At 52.0% G+C, this 23568-nt stretch overlaps 1 protein-coding gene and 1 long non-coding RNA gene across 5 annotated transcripts in view; one reads left to right on the plus strand and one right to left on the minus strand.

The window, feature by feature from the left end:
• Positions 1 to 1822, minus strand: part of LOC309661721 — a 141667-nt gene extending 139845 nt beyond the window's left edge. For all 4 annotated transcript variants that reach the window (XR_014264174.1, XR_014264175.1, XR_014264176.1 and 1 more), the window contains exon 1: positions 1711 to 1822. This is a non-coding gene — a long non-coding RNA (uncharacterized lncRNA). The remainder of the gene's footprint in view (positions 1 to 1710) is intronic.
• Positions 1 to 23568, plus strand: part of LOC309661718 (stearoyl-CoA desaturase 5-like) — a 386110-nt gene that overhangs the window by 149819 nt on the left and 212723 nt on the right. The gene's annotated exons all lie outside the window — the stretch shown is intronic.

A 23568-nucleotide genomic window follows, 5' to 3' on the forward strand; every position in this document is an offset into this window, starting at 1 on the left:
TCTCCAAAGAAATACACTTTGAATACTCCTAACAACTCCATACCTTATGAACAAACTTTGATAATGCATGAACCTGATGATGGACACACACACAGATTAGAATACACAAGTAAGATACATGGAAGTATCTCCAGCAAACCATTTATGAAACAACTTCCATATATCAAATTATCCCTAGCTATTAGGAGCCAGCTCACACATATGCAAGTACTCACAAATACCCGTATCACATATTTCTAATACATAGAAATGCAATTGTCCAACTTCCCTGTAGAAACATAGAACCCCACCTCTTTATCAGATACACATATACTCACTTCCCAAAATACATAAGCTTCAGAGGCTCCTACTGAAAATTACAAATGCACAGCCTCAGCAAATATTCCTCCAAGTGGCCATGCCCCTTGAATACACACACAAATTCATTTAACACATAACTCTCCACAAGTCCCAAATAGAACCACAATTACCCAGTACACTACAAATATGCAATAATATCATCCTATATGCCCTTTGTTCCAAATACACATACAGTACCACACTACTGGCATATATATAACCCCACATTCCCAACCTCTTACACAGAACTAACTCTGCCATCTTGCAGAATACAGAATCATACAAACACAACATACCTACATATACAACATCCACCAGTCCCATAAAATAGCCACAGACTTGCCCTCTACACATCCAAATATACATAGACAGCTCCTGAAAATGCACACACACAAACACCCCATAACCATACAACATGCCCTGAATACACAAATGATCATCCTACATTCCCCAAATATACAAAATAAACAGACTGGACACCCAAGTAATATACACCACTACTTTTCCTGACATTGCCCTTATGCGTATGCAGATAATCCTTCCAAATCCACCATTAGACACACATAAATCCCCAAATTCATGGGTGAAAAAAACACATGTAAACATATTCCCCAAACACCAAATTACAAACACCTAACCACCAACTCCTTGAGTATGCCTGTGTCACATCTCAACACCCTCCAAGTACAACACTCACTCTTACACGCTCTCACAAAAACACGGGCACGACCTCCCTTCAGACACAAACATCCACAGACAAAACCAACCCACACATTTGACTACATATCAGATTCCCACCAACCAATTAAATATGTACAGACCCCATCTATGCTTGCAAATCAATCATGATGTGACATCAGACTACAAATACATGTTTATTACCACATTCAGCAAAGTTGCTCCCATCACTGACAAAAGAATGCAGTTTGGACATAAGTGGTGATTGATGTTTTTATGATAAGAAGGAAGACACTAGTGAAACCATGAGTGTGTTCCTTCGCTCTTCACTCATTTTCCAATCACCTGAGCTACACCTTTGGAACCAGATGAGGGTTTTCAACTCGCAGGAACGTCCCTCTAGCTTTTGTACTCTTCAGAACGCGCAGCCTAGAACGGCACCTGTTTAATAGCTCACACACACTATTTCCCCCCCACTGTAGGCCTCGCATTCACTGAACACTTCATGCAGCCGGCTCTCCAGTGGGGCCAATAACCCTGGGGTAAACCCCTCAAGGGAATCGAGCTCTATGGGGGCGTGAATCCACATTGTGGGGAGTCTCCTTACACGGACAAGGGCACAAATAACCCACAGGGTGAACAACAGCGCAGAGCGGTGACACCTGAGGGGTCAAAAGTCCCCGTACCCCTTACCTCAGGGTTCCTGGAATTGACTCTCGAGGCCGCCATGACAGGCCCCTCCCCCGCCGGACGGCCCTTGGGGCCCCACCCTCCACGCTCGCGCATGCGCTCCTGTCTTCCGGAGCCGACTGCCCCAACTGACGCCAGGAGCAGTTGGAGGACGGCGGTCCGCGTGCCGAGAGCCCCGCCCTAGTGAGCGTGCGCAGGCGTGCAGGCGCGGGGCGCGCGGGGACCTGCTCTGGCAGCTCTCTGCCAGAGAGGAGCGAGGTGGAGTGTCGGGCACGCTGCGGAGCGTCTCTGGCGACGCTCCTCGCCGGGAACTTTCGTGATGGTCTCTTCTTAAAACCAGCTCTTGTGAGATGTGCACTCGTGAGTTTTCTATTGCACACGTGAAACCCATGCACTTAGCTACAAAGAGTTCTGGAGAGCTCTGCTCTAAGCACAGTAGCCTCCAATTGGGGCAAGTGCTTTCATGCCCTTTGGACTGCAGTTCCTTGGTTCTTGTTTATGCCTTTCAAAAAACAGTAGGTCCTTTTTCCTAGCAAGCCTGAAGTTTCCGTTAAACAATTCTAGCAAAGAATTCAGACCTGGGAAACACTCTTAAGATACTGTCTCCTGACTCCGTTCCTAGAGTTTTTCCAAACGTATTTACTCTACTAGAATATTTTTTCTCAGTGTATTTAATACATGGAGGTTTTTCAATAAATGTTGATTCACAGGTGTTTCCTTTGTACGGTTTTTTTTTTTTTTTTTTAATAACTTTGAGAGAGAGTGGACAATCTGGGCCAATTTCAACACAGCAGGTAGTATGGGAACAATTTTACTTTCCCTCCCTCCTTTTTTGTAATATCTTGCAGACTTTCAGTTGGCATTAAAAAACAACAACAACAACAAAAATAGTAGCGGGATCAACTTACTGCCCTAACTTTGTAATACTTCCCAAAGAAACTTCAATCATCAGATCCTCTTTCTGGTCAATTGCAAGATTAGAGCATTTCTCACTCAACAGGATGCCTCTGAAGACCCCTCACATCTAACAGCACTAAGCGCCTCCAAGTGCACAGACTTGAAAACTCCACCAGACACAAACATGGTATCTCTTCATTTCTTTAATGTTTCGTGATTGAGTGGAAGATGAACTGTCTTCTGAGGCTTGTGATGCATGTCCAGAGTTGTTTCTTCTCAGTAGTCAACGCCTGCCGGCAGCCTCTGTGCAGGAATAGTCAGAGATCATGATCCAAAGGACTTTTAGATACTCCCTTCTGTGACTGCTCTTCCCAAATTACATTTGGGCTAATTTGATGATCTCTGTCTCTGGGGTGTGGGATTTTGAAGTATTACAAAAGTGATTGCAGAATTGGGACTGGCTAATTTTTGCACAGTGCAATTTTTGTATCAGTGGCCTTGAGAAGAGTCCTTCAAATCCTGTATCAGAATTATGAGTGAGATTCTTGTAAATAATTGGTTGAATGACTGAACAAAGGGAGGAAGCAACAAGGAAGCCTGCCTTTCTCGAGTGCCTGGGTACAATATTTTGCCTCACCATCCCTCTAGTATGAAGTTATTGGGTGAAAATCATATGCGTTTTCCTTCATTGTAAAAGCTCCAGTACTGAGCGATATTCCCAAACTGTTTATTTTTTTCAGCCCCCGACAGCAGTTTCTTTAGATGTAAAGTTCACCATGATGTTGCTTGAAATATTCTCACCTTATCTTCTCATCTTCTTCGGAGTCAGTTTTTCCTGACAAGGGGCAAGGAACTTCTTAAGCACCAACAGGAGTCTTTTTCACACTGTGGAACAGTCCTTCTAAACCTCTGTTTCCTTCCCCAACACCCCACAATCAGTTGGAGTTCTACTGCAGCTACAGCAGTGAGAGAATCTCGTCTCCCAAGTGATTTGGTTGCCATCCTCTGAGGTTTTCAGCCTTCATCTCCCTTGACAAGTTTCCTAACAGTCCTCTCTTCTCACGACACAAAACACGAATACTCTTTCATATCATTTTGATAGTGGTAAACTGACTGACATGGATTCTCAATATGAAAATCATAATCAAACAAGTTTTGTAAAAGGAATGCTACCATGATTCCCATGCAGATGGGGCCATATGCAATGATGAGCCTAGATTGTAAAGAGCAAGTGTATGTAATGCAGACAGGAAATGAACAAACTTGTAAGCAGGGCTTGCAGGCTAGGATTTCGATGGAAGTGGGCTTGTCTGGGGATTGGACACTGGTGGATAAACTCTTGGCACTGTGTCAAGGTGCACATTCATCTCATGGGTAGTGGACTTTTAACACCTAGAAAAACCAGGGCTCTAGGGTGTTTAGTCCCTTTAAAATAAGGAAAGAGAAGAAGATTTTCTGCCTTCTTGTTCCTTACTTCTGTCCTTACCGCTACGAAGCCAAGATGTTCAGTGCTATATGATGACTCTTCCAAATCCATTTCATCCAAAGAGCCTGCAGATTTTGTGGATGTTTACAGTTGTGTTTTCTGTTGGAGCCAAGGTGCACACTTGAGTCTCGTCACTCCAAGTTCTCTTTGTCATAAGGATGAGTAACTGAGAATAGCTTAGTATGTTCTGAATTTTTGGTAGTGTTGCCAGATAAAATACAGATTTCGAGTTAAATGTAAATTTCAGATGAACAGGGAAATAATTTGCAGTAAAACTATGTCCAAAATGTTGCATGGGACAAAGTTGTACTAAAAATGAATTCATTGTTTATGTGAAATTCAAAAGTCAAATTCAGTTAGGCATTTGTTACTTTTCTTTACTAGATCGAGCCACCCTATTCTTTCAGGTGCTTTGAATTTTAAGAGACTAGAAATTCTTGTTCTGGGAATCTAGTGCAGAAACAGAGGAGCCACGATACCCGTACAAAGACAATCATTGGAAATATCCTCAGATATATTGGAACATATATGAATTTTCAACTAGAAAAAAAATGAAGGCATTTTAAAAACTGAAAACAGATTGCCTTCGCTTTTAGTTGCATGACGTATCTCTGGGAAGATTTTAGTGAAAGAGATAACACTGGTTTCCTCCGGGAAAGAGGATTGGGTTGACAGGGGAAAGAGGTGGGAGGAGGACTCGCCACTGCATATTCCATTTTGCACAATTTAATTTTGAACCATGAGAAGGTGTGGCTCGCTTAAAATATTATACTAAAATCATTTAAAAGGTACAAAACTAAATCTTTTACAATCATGGAATACTATGAGAAAGACATTTAGTGAATTCTGGTCTTGGACATGGGGGCTGCATGATGGTTTTTTCATGGACGGGGGCTTTCCAGCACAAAGGAACATTAGTAAGGCTGGTCCTGCTGGATGTTGGTTGGAGCACAAGGACCACTCCCTTAGGAGTGATGTACATACAGCAGTCAAAGACACTGGATCTGCTGAGACAATCCTAATTGCAAATACTCAGTTCCATGTGGCCATAAATACCCAAGTGTTTATCAGACTAACAGTTCTGAATTTTGTTCAGGAAGTCTAGTCTCTGTTGAAGTAAGTCAAGAGCCAGGTAGGAAGCAGAGTGTGTTGAGGGACACAAAACTAGGTTGATGGAAAAAGAAGTGAAAGGAAGGGACCGTCAAGTCCAACCTCGGTGCCGTGAATCAAGAAAACAGTCTATAAACTGCGTAAAGAGGCCCACGCCAATTGTGTTGCCACTGTGTGAGGTGGAAGGAACTTCCGGTTCTTGCCTACCTGCCAGAGCCCTCGTGGAATGTCTCCCCACCCCCACCCTACCCAGACCCACGTGCCCTCTGCCCCTCCCCCACTGCAGAACGTTTCAGCCACATTCTACTTTTATGATTCAAACCTGGCCCTCCTTCACTTGGATCCTGAGCGTCTGCTGAAGCAGGTCACTCTCTGGGTCCTGGTCTTGACTTTTCTCATGGAGGCTACCAGGCAGCAGTAGTCCGTGCCCAAGCCTGCAGGATGGCTTCAGAAGGAGGTAAGCCTATAGGCTGGGGGTGTGTTCTCAGAGACCCTGCCATCCCTCCCATCCTTCGGGTTCACACGTGACACTTCACGGTGGGCACACAGTTGGACTGAAGTAGAGGGAGAAGAGAGCCCTGGACACACAAGGACATTTCACCTGGGAGACTGGGGAGCCTGAAGAAACCTGAGACTGCACTGGGGAGGAGGGGTCATTGGAGGTGGATCAAGAGGAATCGCCCTGGCTATGGAGAAAGGATGGCAGCAGGCAGGTTGATTCTTTCTAGAAGGGAGACCAGCCACTTTGAAACGTGTGTGTAAGGATGTGTGTGATGTCCTGGTGGTGACACAGGGAGGGTCATGAGGAAAGCCTAGACCTGTCTTGTGTTCCTGAGGCGCCTGAAGCTTGCCTCACCGTATCTTTCTACGGGATTTGAACAGGAGCATACTGTGTCTCAGGGGGCCGTGGGGAGAGATGGTCTTGGTGAGAAAGCTATTCAGTGGGGCTGTGTGTGGCCACGCCTGCAGTGAAGTGTCCTCTCCGAGAGCTAGGCAGGAGGTTACTCGAACTGCCGCAGCCCACACCTCGTCCACTCCTCCCAGCCCAGAGCTCACTTCTCAGTTCAGGCAACTGTTGCTTTGGATTCCACAGGGGATGGGCAACCGTGTAACTTCAGCCAAGAGAGGGCTCAGGTTCCTGAGTTGCTCTGAATTGTTCTTCCTTTTGTGGAATCGCAGTACTTCAGACCTACTTCATCTCGTCCAGTATCTCATGGTGGACCCTCAGGCTGCCTTGAGAGGAAGAGTTTGTTCATATTTCCTGTCACTCCTTCATGGACAGGGGACAGATGTGGAGTGGGGTTGTTTCGGGTGGAATGTCTGTGAAGGCTGCTTCCTCTTTTAAAGGGGGAAGGAGTGTAGCCCAGGGGCAGGAAGACGATCTTCTGTGTTATTATTAAACGTCCTATGACACCTGTTCCGGTTAATTAGGTGCAGCGTGGTGTGTACCTTGTTTTCCTGAACAGGGATGTGATCCAGACAACTTGATCGCCATGGCAACTGGCTTATGCCTGCTTCTCAGATTGTCTTTCCGTTATTGGGAGCTGGAGGGGGAAGGACCACAGGCGGTCTGTACTCCCATGACCAATGTAACATGACAATTCCCTGGCCCTTGTTTAATCCTCTGCAGCCATCACTGGCTGTGAAATGACAGAATCTAAGGGACACGTGCCTACTTCTCACACACCACTCCCCCCACCCCCGCCTCCTAGGAACAGAACTCCTGAGTGATGACAGTGACTCTGGGCACTGGGGAGGGGGTGGCAGGACCTGGCCCATGTTACGTGTCTGCTGTGGGTTGTTCTGAGATGCAGGTGCATTCTGGGCCAGTGTTCTGGGTTTGTATCGGGATTCCATTAGAGAGATATTTTCCAGCATTTTGTTTTGTTTTGTGAGGCTAGGAAAGAAAGAGGGGATTTCTACTGAGCATCAGGAAAAGGAGGACTGAGGAGGAGGTGGGGCCCTAATATTTTACACAATACCTGTCCACAAAGGGCCTTTGGGTGCCTAGAACTTACTTTGGAGAAGGTCCCTACCTGCTAGTACGCCGGCTGAGGGGCATTTCTCACAGAGCGGATGTCCACACAGTTCCAGGTCTTGGGAGACAGCCTGTGAGGCTTAGGTGCCAGGGGGTGCCTTAGGGAGGCTCTCCAAGTCAGTGCTTGCTGAGGCGATTTCTTCTCGGCAGACAGGGGTCAGGGACCTTGGTGGATGGGCGCGGGGTCAGCAGTGGAATAATTCTCAACTGGAGGTCAGGGCATGAAAATCACTGGAAGACATTTGCACGCTGCACAGTTTCCCTTGTCCAAGTGTCCCTCCCCTGTGGAGATTTACACTCTGATGCCACAGAAAGCCTCAGTGCCACGTGCCCATTCTCCTCCTGCATTCACTCCTTTCCTTTGCCTCCACAGCATCTGCAGTGCTGGGAACGGTTATGACCATGAGCCCCGGGGCCTCCTTGTCTACTTTCACGGCAGTGCCCTTCCCTCCACCCATTCTTGGCGCCCAGCACCGGCCACCCTGGCAGCAGCACCTGCCACGTCCCATCACGCCAGCATTCCCTCCTGGCAGCAGCCTGCTGTTGCCAGCTTTCCCCAGGACGCCTTTGGTGGCTAATGGTGGCCGTGGCCCCAGTGCCCCTGGGGCTTGCAACCTCACTGTTCAAGTCAGGTCACAAGGGAGGACAGTGGAGGTCCCCCAGACTCAGACCTTTGTCGTTACTCAGGCCCCCCTCAACTGGAGCGCGGCAGGGGCCCTCAGCAGGAGTGCTTCATGTCCTGCACCCGTATTCGTAGCAACCCCTGTGATGGGGACCGTTGTGACTGCTTCAGCTGTTGGAGTTAGTCAGGCTGGCAAGGGAGGCCGGACCCCAGGCTTTCCTCCTCAAGCTCCACCACCAGCTGCCCAGCTGGCCCCTCTCATTCGCCCAGTGAACTCTGGGCCATGGCCACATGGCACTTCCAGGGAGGGCCGCCTGGCCACCAACCAGTCCAACGCCTCGCAGGATGGCTCCTCTAACCCCCAGAGAGAGTACAGTAACTTCCGACGTTGGCAGCACGTCAAGCCCCTGGCCCGGAGACACTTTTGCCTGAGTCCTGATGCAGAAGCTTTTTCCTGCTTTCTCATGTGAGTGAACGCTCAGGGGGTCCTGAGCTTATGGGAGCTTTTAGATAAAGAGGAACTGGGGATGGACTCGCACGTTAGGTTTCTAGGGATACTGGAAGGAAGGTGTGAGGGCGATGTCCATGCTATGAGAAGGCACACTGTCGGTCACATGGGTGGGCCTGCCAGTCCGTGACATCAGGACTGACATGTGCCCTATCTCAACTGGCCCCACCACCCTGTGAGTCTGGCCAGCTTGCTCTTCCATGATTCTCATGGTAATATGGACTGAAGACTTGCAGTCAGAGAGGGTCGTGGTGTAAGGTGAGGAGCCGAGGAGCGGATGCCGCACTCTCCTGTGGTGCCGTGTCCTTCATACAGGACTTGAGCGTACATGGCCAGGGGAGGTCACTTCAGAGGAGGGGGAGGAGCGCGGGGCCCAGGAGAGCGCTTTATGCATGCCTCCACTTCGTTGTGGAGAATTCCACTAGGAACAGGGTGATGGTAGAGCTCTCCTAAGGGCGTGGGCTCTCTCCCACTAGAGTTGTGAGCCTGGCAGGCATTTCCATCCTAAACTTCCGGTCCCTCGTAAAAAGGGGACAATTACACTTCACTCAGAGGACTGTGCAGAAGACGCCTTGGACTAATCTATGAAGTGTGAGCAGATTGCTTGGCACTTGCCATGCCTCATTGATGATAGTGATTTTTATTATGAAAATGCAGCCTTGAGGAGGAAAAGAGCTCCCCAAGGCACAATGTGCCAGCTCTAGCCTGGGAGTGGATGGTCATCCTTGAGTGAGTGTGAGGCGGTGACAGCAGTGGCCGGGAAGGCTTGTCTTTGCCCTCCCAGACGCCCGCCTCTCACCCTCCTGTTGCTCAGTCATTCTGGGTTGAGTGATGTGTGGTCCACATGGGCGGGTGGGGTCAGGCAGGTGGGGGCTGGGCTGGGCCCGGAGACTGACCCCGAGGGCTTACAGCCCAGTGCTTCGATCCGTGGCCCGCCTGAATCCCACCATGCTGCTGGAGGAGGGACTGTGGAGGGCCGTGCAGGAATGGCGGCGCTTGAGCAACCTTGACCGGAAGATCTACTACGAGACGGCGCAAAAGTGAGTCAGCGTCCTGGGCCCAGGGGCTGCGTGGAGGGTGAGGCGAGTGGGTGAGGGCAGGGTCTGGCCGTGGGGGTGCGCATCAGAGAGGACAGAGGAGAAGGGCTGTCACCCAGCACAGGGTCCCCGCAGTCCAGGGGCCCTACTGTCCCCCAGAAACCCCTCCCTCACCTTGAGAGATTGAGACTTCTGTCCTTCCTCCACCAGGAGCTCTGCCCTCCCCTGATTTTGACCTACCCTTACCTTGACATGAAGGTCTCAGGACGGGGCAGGGTGAAGCTGTGAGTCCAGTAGGGGTCCCACTCCGGCCATATGGGCTGGGCCGGGGAAAGAGCTCCACCCGCCAGCCTGCTGCTTCCTTAGTGGTGGGTGGCTGGCGGCCACTAACATAGATTTGGGACCACCTCTCCTCATGAAGAGTGCCCTGAGTGGGTACCCTGGCATCCCTGAAGAGGCTGGGGAAGCCAGCTGTCGTCAGCCCAAGGGTCTCCGGCCCTTCCAGTGTTTGCTCCATGGTAATCCCCTTGGTTTAAGAAACAAAACCAAACAAACGAGCGCCTCTCAGAGGAAGGGAAGGCCTCTCCTCTAAGCTGAGCATCCACATCGTGCAGCCTCTCCTGGGCCCTGTCTCCAGGTCTATGTTGCAGGACTCTCAGTCCTAGCCCAGGGTCCTGGATTCGGGCAAGGACCCCTGTGGGGAGCACATGCCTGTTCCAGCCTCTGGCTGGCAGCCCTGCATGTGGTCCTGGATGGGGACGGGGGCATGAGGAGGGTGCCCCCTGGGTCAGCCATGTGTCCCGTTGACCTGGTTCAATTCAGCGACCTGGGTCTATGCTGTTGAATGCCCTGCAGTGCTGGTGAGGCAGGAAGGGTCCCAGATCTTGTTATCACTTCCAGGAGCAGCTCTCTCCTGTGTACAGCACCTCACAGGGCCTTGACGGCCCCAAGGCACATCCTCTCCCAGTGCCTCATTCTTGGCTGCCTTTGTTGGGCTCCAGAACCCAGGCGTTTTTCTCAGGGTGGCCTGTGCCTCCGTCACCCCCCAGGTTCATGGAATTTGCAGCCGAGGAGGATATGCACATTCAGAATTTGCAGTGGATGCAGTGCACGCAGGACCCACCGAAGCTGGATCCTCGGGGGCCCCCAGCCCCGAAAGTGGGCCTTCAGCCAGGCACCCAGGTTCCCACTGGAGCTGAAGGCACAGGTAACAGGGGCCTAGGGTTGGCCACCGTCCCCATGTGGATCCTTTTCTTTCAAGACAGGGGCATTGGTCTTTCAACCAAAACAGCCACCGAGGCGGGGGGTGGGGGGGGTCTCAGCTGCCGTTTTTCACTAGGGGGTATTGACTTGGTCAGTTTTGTAACTCCTCTCACACCTCCCTTTCAAAGGACCCCACACTAAGTCTGCCTAAGAAGTGGGCTTGATGGGGAGACCCCTAGAAAATTGGAGGTTCCCCACTTCCTTACTTGTGACTCTCTTAGATGACCCCTTAACCTCCCCTCTCCAACTGTGCATGAGGCTTCAGATGGTCCTGACCCCTCCCACACCCACATCAACGTCCCCCAAACAATGCCCTCACCAACGTGCGCTCGGTGGTCAGGAGGTGGACCGGGAGTCCCTCACCTTCCTTCCCTTCCTCCTGCTCTGCCTCAGCCTGTGCTCCCAGGATGTCCGGCCCCAGGGCCCAGACCTCGCACCCGAAGCCACACAGATCCCAGCGGAACCCGGAGCCCAAGGCGCCCAAGGAGATTCCCCCTGAGGCTGTGAGGGAGGATGTGGACAGGATGGAGGCGCTGGTGGGGTCCGTCCACTCAGCCCCAGGCAACTCAGATGCAGAATGTGGAAAGGCCGGAAATGAGCTGAAGCAGGAAGAGGACGACACCTACTTGGACCCGTGTCTCTTGAGCTACACTGACGAGCTGCGTTCCCGGGAACACTCTGTCACCAAGGTAGGCTGGGCCTGGAGCCTGGGGTCTACAAGATGCCAGGGCATGGAACTCTCAGCACCCAAGATCTGGGTTCTGCTCAGGCCGATGGGACTTAAGCTCAGCTCCTTGTTCCTGAGCCTGGTGTTAGGGGAGGTTTACGCAGATGTATGTGTGTATATGTTTGTGTCTGTGTGTATGCCTTTGTGTGTCTGTGTATGTGCATCTGTATATGTGCTCTTTTCTGTGTGACTGTGTATGTGCATGTGTGTGTGTGTGTGTGTGCTGACCATCCCCGCCTTGTGGAGGAGAGTGGGGGTGGGTCTCTGCTTTTCACTTTCCTTCCTGGTCTTCTTGTGTCACAGGCCACTCCTGGCCAAGGATGCTCACAGCCTCTTCTTTCTGTCCGAGGTGGAGGCAGTCATTCACCCTCGATTCCCGGCAGAATTGTTTTCCCCAGACCCACAGCTGGATGTCTCGGCCCTTGCTGAGGAGTCGAAGCAGGAGGAAGGACTCACCCCTGAAGAAGTGAGCCAGGGGAGGGAGAGGGACACTTAGGGAGCCAGGGGACTCCAGGGGAGGGGGGACCCCAGGTGATCCAGGGGACAGGGGAAACCAGGTGGCCCAGGGGAGCCCGAGGAGGGAGGGATCGCAGGTAGAACAGGGGAGACAAGGGACACCCAGGAAGACCAGGGCACGGAGGGACCCCAGTGAGCAGGGGAGAGGTAGGGCCCCAGAGCAGGAGGCCCACATGGCTCTGTCCATCCCTTCCCTGCCTCGGAGGCCTGGCATGGGGAAGGGCCCTCTCTGGGGTGGGTGCAGCGCAGGGTGATAGGAAGGGGAGGATGGGGAGCCGGGAGCGCAGGGAAGGACACACAGCTGGGAATAAGGTGCAGGAGGATGGCAGGAATGCCACCGTGTCTGGATTTGGAGTCTAATCCTGGGGTCACCCGTCCCCTCCTCCCCCCCAGGGCCATTGTCCCACTGCCCAGTGCTCCTCCTCTCACACGTGTGCGTGGAGCCGTCACTGTCCTCCTCCCTCCTACCAGCTGGTGCAGAAACGACTCCTGGCCTTGAAAGAGGACGAGGGTGGGCCGGCAGCCCCGAGCCACAGTGCACCCGGAATGGGCTCAAGTCCATCTGAGTCCCACGCCGGCCAAGGTGCCCAGAGGCACGACCAAGACCGCCATCGAGGGGTCAGTGATGAAGCCTGCCCACCAGAGATTGATGTTGAGGCTCTTCATAGGCCCATCCGAACAGACACTGGCCCGGTCGTGCTCAGAGTCTTTGTTCCCTCTCGAGGACGTCAGGCTGGCAAGGGAGGCTGGACCCCAGGCTTTCCCCCTCAAGCTCCACCACCAGCTGCCCAGCTGGCCCCTCTCATTCGCCCAGTGAACTCTGGGCCATGGCCACATGGCACTTCCAGGGAGGGCCGCCTGGCCACCAACCAGTCCAACGCCTCGCAGGATGGCTCCTCTAACCCCCAGAGAGAGTACAGTAACTTCCGACGTTGGCAGCACGTCAAGCCCCTGGCCCGGAGACACTTTTGCCTGAGTCCTGATGCAGAAGCTTTTTCCTGCTTTCTCATGTGAGTGAACGCTCAGGGGGTCCTGAGCTTATGGGAGCTTTTAGATAAAGAGGAACTGGGGATGGACTCGCACGTTAGGTTTCTAGGGATACTGGAAGGAAGGTGTGAGGGCGATGTCCATGCTATGAGAAGGCACACTGTCGGTCACATGGGTGGGCCTGCCAGTCCGTGACATCAGGACTGACATGTGCCCTATCTCAACTGGCCCCACCACCCTGTGAGTCTGGCCAGCTTGCTCTTCCATGATTCTCATGGTAATATGGACTGAAGACTTGCAGTCAGAGAGGGTCGTGGTGTAAGGTGAGGAGCCGAGGAGCGGATGCCGCACTCTCCTGTGGTGCCGTGTCCTTCATACAGGACTTGAGCGTACATGGCCAGGGGAGGTCACTTCAGAGGAGGGGGAGGAGCGCGGGGCCCAGGAGAGCGCTTTATGCATGCCTCCACTTCGTTGTGGAGAATTCCACTAGGAACAGGGTGATGGTAGAGCTCTCCTAAGGGCGTGGGCTCTCTCCCACTAGAGTTGTGAGCCTGGCAGGCATTTCCATCCTAAACTTCCGATCCCTCGTAAAAAGGGGACAATTACACTTCACTCAGAGGACTGTGCAGAAGACGCCTTGGACTAATCTATGAAGTGTGAGCAGATTGCTTGGCACTTGCCATGCCTCATTGATGATAGTGATTTTTATTATGAAAATGCAGCCTTGAGGAGGAAAAGAGCTCCCCAAGGCACAATGTGCCAGCTCTAGCCTGGGAGTGGATGGTCATCCTTGAGTGAGTGTGAGGCGGTGACAGCAGTGGCCGGGAAGGCTTGTCTTTGCCCTCCCAGACGCCCGCCTCTCACCCTCCTGTTGCTCAGTCATTCTGGGTTGAGTGATGTGTGGTCCACATGGGCGGGTGGGGTCAGGCAGGTGGGGGCTGGGCTGGGCCCGGAGACTGACCCCGAGGGCTTACAGCCCAGTGCTTCGATCCGTGGCCCGCCTGAATCCCACCATGCTGCTGGAGGAGGGACTGTGGAGGGCCGTGCAGGAATGGCGGCGCCTGAGCAACCTTGACCGGAAGACCTACTACGAGACGGCGCAAAAGTGAGTCAGCGTCCTGGGCCCAGGGGCTGCGTGGAGGGTGAGGCGAGTGGGTGAGGGCAGGGTCTGGCCGTGGGGGTGCGCATCAGAGAGGACAGAGGAGAAGGGCTGTCACCCAGCACAGGGTCCCCGCAGCCCAGGGGCCCTACTGTCCCCCAGAAACCCCTCCCTCACCTTGAGAGATTGAGACTTCTGTCCTTCCTCCACCAGGAGCTCTGCCCTCCCCTGATTTTGACCTACCCTTACCTTGACATGAAGGTCTCAGGACGGGGCAGGGTGAAGCTGTGAGTCCAGTAGGGGTCCCACTCCGGCCATATGGGCTGGGCCGGGGAAAGAGCTCCACCCGCCAGCCTGCTGCTTCCTTAGTGGTGGGTGGCTGGCGGCCACTAACATAGATTTGGGACCACCTCTCCTCATGAAGAGTGCCCTGAGTGGGTACCCTGGTATCCCTGAAGAGGCTGGGGAAGCCAGCTGTCGTCGGCCCAAGGGTCTCCGGCCCTTCCAGTGTTTGCTCCATGGTAATTCCCTTGGTTTAAGAAACAAAACCAAACAAACGAGCGCCTCTCAGAGGAAGGGAAGGACTCTCCTCTAAGCTCAGCATCCACATCGTCCAGCCTCTCCTGGGCCCTGTCTCCAGGTCTATGTTGCAGGACTCTCAGTCCTAGCCCAGGGTCCTGGATTCGGGCAAGGACCCCTGTGGGGAGCACATGCCTGTTCCAGCCTCTGGCTGGCAGCCCTGCATGTGGTCCTGGATGGGGACGGGGGCATGAGGAGGGTGCCCCCTGGGTCAGCCATGTGTCCCGTTGACCTGGTTCAATTCAGCGACCTGGGTCTATGCTGTTGAATGCCCTGCAGTGCTGGTGAGGCAGGAAGGGTTCCAGATCTTTTTATCACTTCCAGGAGCAGCTCTCTCCTGTGGACAGCACCTCACAGGGCCTTGACGGCCCCAAGGCACATCCTCTCCCAGTGCCTCATTCTTGGCTGCCTTTGTTGGGCTCCAGAACCCAGGCGTTTTTCTCAGGGTGGCCTGTGCCTCCGTCACCCCCCAGGTTCATGGAATTTGCAGCCGAGGAGGATATGCACATTCAGAATTTGCAGTGGATGCAGTGCGCGCAGGACCCACCGAAGCTGGATCCTCGGGGGCCCCCAGCCCCGAAAGTGGGCCTTCAGCCAGGCACCCAGGTTCCCACTGGAGTTGAAGGCACAGGTAACAGGGGCCTAGGGTTGGCCACCGTCCCCATGTGGATCCTTTTCTTTCAAGACAGGGGCATTGGTCTTTCAACCAAAACAGCCACCGAGGCTGGGGTGGGGGGGGGGTCTCAGCTGCCGTTTTTCACTAGGGGGTATTGACTTGGTCAGTTTTGTAACTCCTCTCACACCTCCCTGTCAAAGGACCCCACACTAAGTCTGCCTAAGAAGTGGGCTTGATGGGGAGACCCCTAGAAAATTGGAGGTTCCCCACTTCCTTACTTGTGACTCTCTTAGATGACCCCCTAACCTCCCCTCTCCAACTGTGCATGAGGCTTCAGATGGTCCTGACCCCTCCCACACCCACATCAACGTCCCCCAAACAATGCCCTCACCAACGTGCGCTCGGTGGTCAGGAGGTGGACCGGGAGTCCCTCACCTTCCTTCCCTTCCTCCTGCTCTGCCTCAGCCTGTGCTCCCAGGATGTCCGGCCCCAGGGCCCAGCCCTCGCACCCGAAGCCCCACAGATCCCAGCGGAACCCGGAGCCCAAGGCGCCCAAGGAGATTCCCCCTGAGGCTGTGAGGGAGGATGTGGACAGGATGGAGGCGCTGGTGGGGTCCGTCCACTCAGCCCCAGGCAACTCAGATGCAGAATGTGGAAAGGCCGGAAATGAGCTGAAGCAGGAAGAGGACGACACCTACTTGGACCCGTGTCTCTTGAGCTACACTGACGAGCTGCGTTCCCGGGAACACTCTGTCACCAAGGTAGGCTGGGCCTGGAGCCTGGGGTCTACAAGATGCCAGGGCATGGAACTCTCAGCACCCAAGATCTGGGTTCTGCTCAGGCCGATGGGACTTAAGCTCAGCTCCTTGTTCCTGAGCCTGGTGTTAGGGGAGGTTTACGCAGATGTATGTGTGTATATGTTTGTGTCTGTGTGTATGCCTTTGTGTGTCTGTGTATGTGCATCTGTATATGTGCTCTTTTCTGGGTGACTGTGTATGTGCATGTGTGTGTGTGTGTGTGCTGACCATCCCCGCCTTGTGGAGGAGAGTGGGGGTGGGTCTCTGCTTTTCACTTTCCCTCCTGGTCTTCTTGTGTCACAGGCCACTCCTGGCCAAGGATGCTCACAGCCTCTTCTTTCTGTCCGAGGTGGAGGCAGTCATTCACCCTCGATTCCCGGCAGAATTGTTTTCCCCAGACCCACAGCTGGATGTCTCGGCCCTTGCTGAGGAGTCGAAGCAGGAGGAAGGACTCACCCCTGAAGAAGTGAGCCAGGGGAGGGAGAGGGACACTTAGGGAGCCAGGGGACTCCAGGGGAGGGGGGACCCCAGGTGATCCAGGGGACAGGGGAAACCAGGTGGCCCAGGGGAGCCAGAGGAGGGAGGGATCGCAGGTAGAACAGGGGAGACAAGGGACACCCAGGAAGACCAGGGCACGGAGGGACCCCAGTGAGCAGGGGAGAGGTAGGGCCCCAGAGCAGGAGGCCCACATGGCTCTGTCCATCCCTTCCCTGCCTCGGAGGCCTGGCATGGGGAAGGGCCCTCTCTGGGGTGGGTGCAGCGCAGGGTGATAGGAAGGAGAGGATGGGGAGCCGGGAGCGCAGGGAAGGACACACAGCTGGGAATAAGGTGCAGGAGGATGGCAGGAATGCCACCGTGTCTGGATTTGGAGTCTAGTCCTGGGGTCACCCGTCCCCTCCTCCCCCCCAGGGCCATTGTCCCACTGCCCAGTTCTCCTCCTCTCACACGTGCGCGTGGAGCCGTCACTGTCCTCCTCCCTCCTACCAGCTGGTGCAGAAACGACTCCTGGCCTTGAAAAAGGACGAGGGTGGGCCGGCAGCCCCGAGCCACAGTGCACCCGGAATGGGCTCAAGTCCATCTGAGTCCCACGCCGGCCAAGGTGCCCAGAGGCACGACCAGGACCGCCGTCGAGGGGTCAGTGATGAAGCCTGCCCACCAGAGATTGATGTTGAGGCTCTTCATAGGCCCATCCGAACAGACACTGGCCCGTTCGGGCCCAAAGTCTTTGTTCCCTCTCCAGGACGTCAGGAGGTCTCTCCATCCCGGGCTGGGCGGCCCTCCCCTCCCCAGGGTAAAAGGCGCACTGGCCCTCGACTGGGACCCAGGGATGCGTCTGTTCTCAGAGTGGCGCCTCCTGTTCGGGAGGCCCGAAGGCCCAGGGACGCGGCCGGTAAGGACAAGGAGGAGCGCCCCAGCCTGGCCTCCCTCTTGGCCTCTCCGCAGGGCCTGCCGCCTTGCCGGCTGTCCCAGAGTCGTGCCCCTGCCTCAGGCCTGGCCTCCCCTGGAGGTTGGGGGGCCCAGAGTGCTCCCCAGGCCCCCTCCCCTCAGAGAAGGGGCCTCAGTCCAGCTCCACCAGCCGCTCCCAAGTCGAAGAAGCGGGCTCTGTGTGGGCGCCCAGCCGCTGCTGAGAAGCTGCCCATCCCCGGGGCTGCCCACGGGGTCTCTGCGAGGCCAGCCTTGGCTCTGGGGCTGGCTCGCCCCTCACAGCCGAGAAAGAGAAAGCGTGACCCGTTTGTCACAGGGAAGAGGAGGAACAGGAAGAGGAAGCGCTGCAGCTAGTAGGGAACAGCCGGGCCGGCCCTCCAGGGCGAGCCCCCCAGGGCGGCCCCCACGGGAGCCTAGGGGCTCCTCCTCACCCCAGTGCTGATCCTGGAGGATGTGGGGGGAAGGGAGGGAGGGCAGGACCACCAGGGCGGGGAGGGGGAGTGGGATTGTGGGGGGTTAGGGAGGTGGGGGAGGTGGGTGTGGGCAGGACCTTTGGAGTGATGTATGAAAATGGTGAATAAAGATAGTTTTGGTGGGAAATGCTCTCAGGCCACTGTCATCTTGATCGTGTGGAGCTGCTCCACAGAGAGCGATCCTGAGAGGAAGGAAGGGTGAGGGAGGTCACAGGAGCTATGGATCTACAGGTGACCAAACCTTTCCTCCACATAGACAAGGACTCCTCAGGCTGCCCCTGGGAACGCACAGCTCTCACTTTCCCCAGGGACCCCCTCATCATCCCCTTCTCTAAAGCCTGCTTGGCTAGGGGCCTTCTGGGGCATCTGTAGTATCTTCTGCATCCCTGAACCGTCTGGGGAGGGAGAGCTGCTTTTGTGCCTCTCAGCCCTCTGGACACTAACCAGTTTCTAGGACGGAGCCTGGAGACGGCCCTTGTCTTTATGGAGCTTCTCTCTGCTTCCCTGAAGTGGCCAGGCGATGGCGCTGGGGTGACCCTCCGCTCATCCAGGGTTTCCTGTGTGGGTGGCCTGACCAGACAGGAAAAGTCTTGGCCATGGGGACAGGACTGTCTGCCTCGTCATAGCGGGAGCGTTCTCTAGTCCCACTGGGATTATTGCAATGTGGAGCGTGGTTGAGGCAGCTACCTCTTAATCTCAATGAGGATGCAACAAGGGGAATGGGCGCGGGGAAGTTCATGGGGCACCTGTTACAGGTGTGTATAAGGGTAGTGACAGTGGGGCCCCTTTGTGGGACTTGTGGGATTTCTGTGCAGCAGCATCTCGTTCAGCTGAGGGAGGAGGACCCATCTGGCTGTGGCTGTGGGGACTGGCCTTAGGGGCCTAGGGGTGTGCAACGACACCCCAGAACTACTGTCCCTTCCCTTTCCACCCATGGCTGGACATGTGTGTGTATTGGTATCAAGACTGATTTGTATTCCCATAGAAAACAGTTCCTCCTGACAAACTATGACCGTGTTTCACAAGAACAGCTTGCTCACAGGGGCAGCAGGGGTGGGGAGAGCTGTCTGTGGCCCCAGATCTGGGTGGGAGCTGGGATCCATGCTGAGGAGTGTAGAGGCCTCAGTCACCGTCCTGTGGTTGCCGGCAGAGACTGAATCATCAGAGCAGGGGAAATGACCCGCTCATAAGGGTGAGACGAGCAAACAATGAGGGGCAGGGAGCAGACCCCTGCTGTCTCCCTGAACTGCCCCCCCTCGCAGCCTGCTTAGCCCCCGTCACGGCCTGTGCTGGCCCACCTCTGAAGCCCCTTCCTCCTAATGCACTCAGATGCTCTGATCCTTTGTGGACCCGCCCTGGGCCTCACCCCCCCTTCCCTGCTGGCCAAGGCCTCTTCTCCCGGTTCTGAGTTCTGATTCCTTCCCCAGGACCCAGGCGGGGGTTGGGACACCAGAGACTCCCTAATTCTCCCTCCTCCTCCCTGAGATCTTGACAATCACCTTTGTATGTTTCTATGATTTTAACTACTGTAGATACTTCATGTGAGTGGCTATGATATGTCCTTTGATGAGTGGCTTATTTCACTTAGCATAATGTCTTAGAGGTTTATCCATGTTGTAGCATGAGACATGGTTTCCTTTTATTTCAAGGAAGGAAATATTTCCTTGTGTTTTTAGACCCCCATTATCCCTTCATCTGTTGATGGACATTTGGGCTTCTTCACGTCTTGGGTATTTTGGATAATGCTACGACGAATGTGGGTGTGCAAAGATCTCTTTGAGATCCTGCTTTGAATTCTTTTGGATACATACCCAGAAGTGGGACTGCTGGATCACATGGTAGTTATATTTGTAATTTTTTGAGGAAACTTCATATTGTTTTCCGTAAGGGTTGTCCCATTTTACACCTCTCACCAACAATGAGAAAGATAGCTACCATCAAGAACTTGGTATATATCCATCTTATAAAAATGTTTATGCTTTTAGCAGAGCAGTAGATAATCAAAATTATGTATAATAACAATATTTTTGGTTATATATGGTGTCATGTAAATCATATTGCCTTTGGCTTCTTCTTTCAACATTCTTACTTTAAGAAAAATGGATATATTAGATGTTCTTTAATTTTTTAATTATTTATAATTTTGCATTGTATGCATACATTAAAAATATTTTATCAGTTCCCTTGTTGGTGAACTTTTAGAAATTATAATGTGACAGGGTAATCAGTTCCAGAGGAAAAGTTTTTCCTTTCAGAACTTTGAGTATTTATTCCATCGAATATGGCTTTTGTTACTGTTTTTTTCAAATTATGCCATCAATACACCCTTTCATGGTGGGTGATCAGTTTCCTTGCTGATTGTTTTTTGGAAGACTGTCTGTTGTCTTTTGTGTTCTCCAGTTTCTTGACGTGTGATTAGTTTCAGGTTAAAAAAATGTATCCTCCATGTGATCTATTTTGCTTCATTAACTGATAATCCACATTCTTCATCTCATCTAGAACATAATATTATCTTTTTCATATGTTACTTCTACTCATTCTCTCCTGTCTCTACTTCTAGAACCCTGGATATATGTATATTAGACCATCTTATATATTCTCTGTGTCTTCATCAGCTTGGACGGCTATAACAAAATGCCCTAGACCTGGTGGCTTGAAAAACAGACGGTACTTTCTTAACACTTCTGAAGGTTGGAAGTCCAAGATCAAGGTGCCATATTTAGTTCCTGGTGAGAGCTCTCTTCCTACTTTTCAGATGGTTGTCTTCTTACCGCGTCCTCACGTGGCAGAGAGAAAGAGGGATCTCTCTTGTGTCTTTTCTTTTAAGGGCACTAAACCCATTATGAAAGCTCCATTCCCATGCCCTAATTACCTCCCAAAGGCCCTATCCCCAAATACATTGAAGGGTAGGGCTTCAACATAAGAATTGGTGGGGGGGATATACGTCCATAGCATTCTGCCCCTGGGACCCAAAATTCGTGTCCTTATTGTATGCAAAATACATTCATTCTATCCCAACAGCCTCAAAAGCCTTAACTCATTCCAACATCAACTGTAAAATTTAAAGTCCAAAGTCTGATCTAAACACCATCTAAATCACATATGGGTGAGACAGGAGGTACTATTCATCCTGAGGCAAAATTCCTCTGTAGCTGTAAATCTGTGACCCAAACAAGTTAAGTGTTTCCAAATACCATGTTGGGACTGGCATAGAATAGACATCCCTACTCCAAAAGGAAGAAATAGCAAAGAAGGAAGGGGTGACAGTTTCCAAGCTAGTCCAAAGCCTAGCAAGGCCAGTCCCATTAGATCTTAAGGTACGAGAATAACCCTCTTTAGTTTGATGCTTTGCCCTCCAGGCCCACTGGGGTGGCAACATCATCCCCACAGCTCGGTGGGGCAGCCCCACTCCTTCAGCTTGGTGGGGTGCCACCCACACTGCAGCTCTCTGTAGGGCCTCCACCTACACCATGACTCTCTGTGAGGGCGACAATCTCACACTTTGAAACTGAGACCCCTGGGCCTGTGGTGGGATTGACAGACCCGATGACCTCGGAATCACCTTTGGGGTCCTTCTTCCCTTTTCTTCAAGAGGAGTACACATGCACAGCCAAATTGCTCTAGTCTCCCATTCTGTAGAATCCAAGAATTCTGACAGCCTTCCTCATTCTGCCTGGCTTTCTCTGTCCCCTTTCGTTCAAACTGGCAGTGTCCCTTCTCTACTCCTGGCCTCTGCTGAGATGACTAATTAAATTAATATCACACCTATGATCTCTTCTTCAAAGGGTTGCTCAGCTGCACCCTTAGAGTTTCTTCAGAACAAGCTTTCTCACTTTCAAATATGGATAGGCTGAGAAGTTTCCAAATCTCTAAGTTCTGATTTCTTTTTGCTTAACAATTTGGTCTTCAATTTCTCTCTCTCCTGATGTGTTTTACTAGGAGCGGTGATGAGGAACCAAGCTACTTCTTCCAAACTTTGTTCAGAGATCTCCTCAGATGAATATTCAATTTCATCACTTACAAGGTCTACCTTCCCAAAAACGCTAGAACACAGTTCAGTCAAGTTCTTTGCCACTTTATAATAAGAATTGCCTCTCCTCCAATTTCTAATAATGTCTTCCTCATTTCTGTTGGAGACCTCACCAGAATAGCATCTAACGTCCATATTTCTATCTGTTCATGATTATTTCTGTATTCTCTACAAAGATGGAGACTTTCTCTCCAGTGTGCCTCTTTGCTTTCTGAGCCATCACCAGAATCACTTTTAATAGGTATAGGCTGAAAGGACTTTATGGCGATTTCAGCTCTTTTTTAGCATGCACTTCAAATCTCTTTCAGCCTTTACCTACTATCCAATTCCAAGGCCACTTCCACATATTTAGGTATTTGTTACTTCTTGGTACTAAAATATGTCTTAGCTCAAAAGGCTATAACAAACTACCACAGACTGGGTGGCTTAAACAAAAGACGTATATTTCTCACAGTTCTGGAGGCTGCAAAGTCCAAAATCAAGCCACCAGCAGACTCTAGGTCCATACATTTCTCATTCATAATTTCTGACCGTTTCTTTTCTGTGCTACATTTTAGCTAATTTTTCACATCTATCATCCATGTCATCCACTTCCTCTTTGTCAGTATCTGATCTAACTTTTTCCCACTCCCTTTGATATACAGATGTGTGATGTTTGTATGTTGAATTTCATCATCCACTATAAAATATTCAATTTCAATGGTCAAGATTTACTAACATCAATCATTTTTACTGTTGAAGACAGAACATTCTTAACTGGAACTGGCACTGTTAATACAAGTGTATGATAGTGAATACAAGCCCAACTAGTACAGTTTGGTGCTACTCCTTGATTTGGGTTAAGGTGCCAGCACTTCTGCCACCTTTGCTTTTGCACCATCAGTACCTATGTCAACACAATTGTTCCAGAGTAAATCATGAGATTAAAAAAGTTTCACCAACAGTTTGAATATTACAGCATCATGTTGTTTGTGATCAAGCGTGAAGATCGTCAATATTATCTAGTGCTAGTACTAGACAAATTCAAGGAAAACGGCAAACCCAGTCACTTTTTGTTTCCTTTTCCATGTGAAAAGCTGTAAGCAACATGTTTTTGCCCTTTAAAGGGCTCATATGTCTCTGTTTAAAATATTCCATTCCTCTCTCTCTTTTTTCAAATTCATTAATTTATTTATTTGTTTTTAGCTGCGTTGGGTCTTCGTTGCTGTGCGCAGGCTTTCTCTAGTCGCGGTGAGCAGGCTTCTCATTGCGGTGGCTTCTCTTGTTGCGGAGCGCGGGCTCTAGGCGCGCGGGCGTCAGTAGTCGTGGCACACGGGCTCAGTAGTCGTAGATCGTGGGCTCTAGAGCGCAGGCTCAGTAATTGTGGAGCACGGGCTTAGTTGCTCGGCGGCATGTGGGATCTTCCCAGACCAGGGATCAAACCCATGTCCCCTGCATTGGCAGGCGGATTCCCAACCACTGCGCCACCAGGGAAGTCCCAAGTCCTCTCTCTTTAAACAGAAAGTGATTGGACTTAAAGCAGTGCTTAAAGTTTACCGGTACTAGAATCCTTGTTCAAAATTGCTCTGTGGCATAAGCCACAATGCAGTGAATTGTTGACACCTCCAAATCCCAGGGAGGCCCCTGAGTGCTCTCTCAGGAGGAAACTGAG

The sequence above is a fragment of the Balaenoptera physalus genome, assembly GCF_965194825.1.
Source record: "Balaenoptera physalus genome assembly, chromosome: 5".
Taxonomy (NCBI): Eukaryota; Metazoa; Chordata; class Mammalia; order Artiodactyla; family Balaenopteridae; genus Balaenoptera; species Balaenoptera physalus.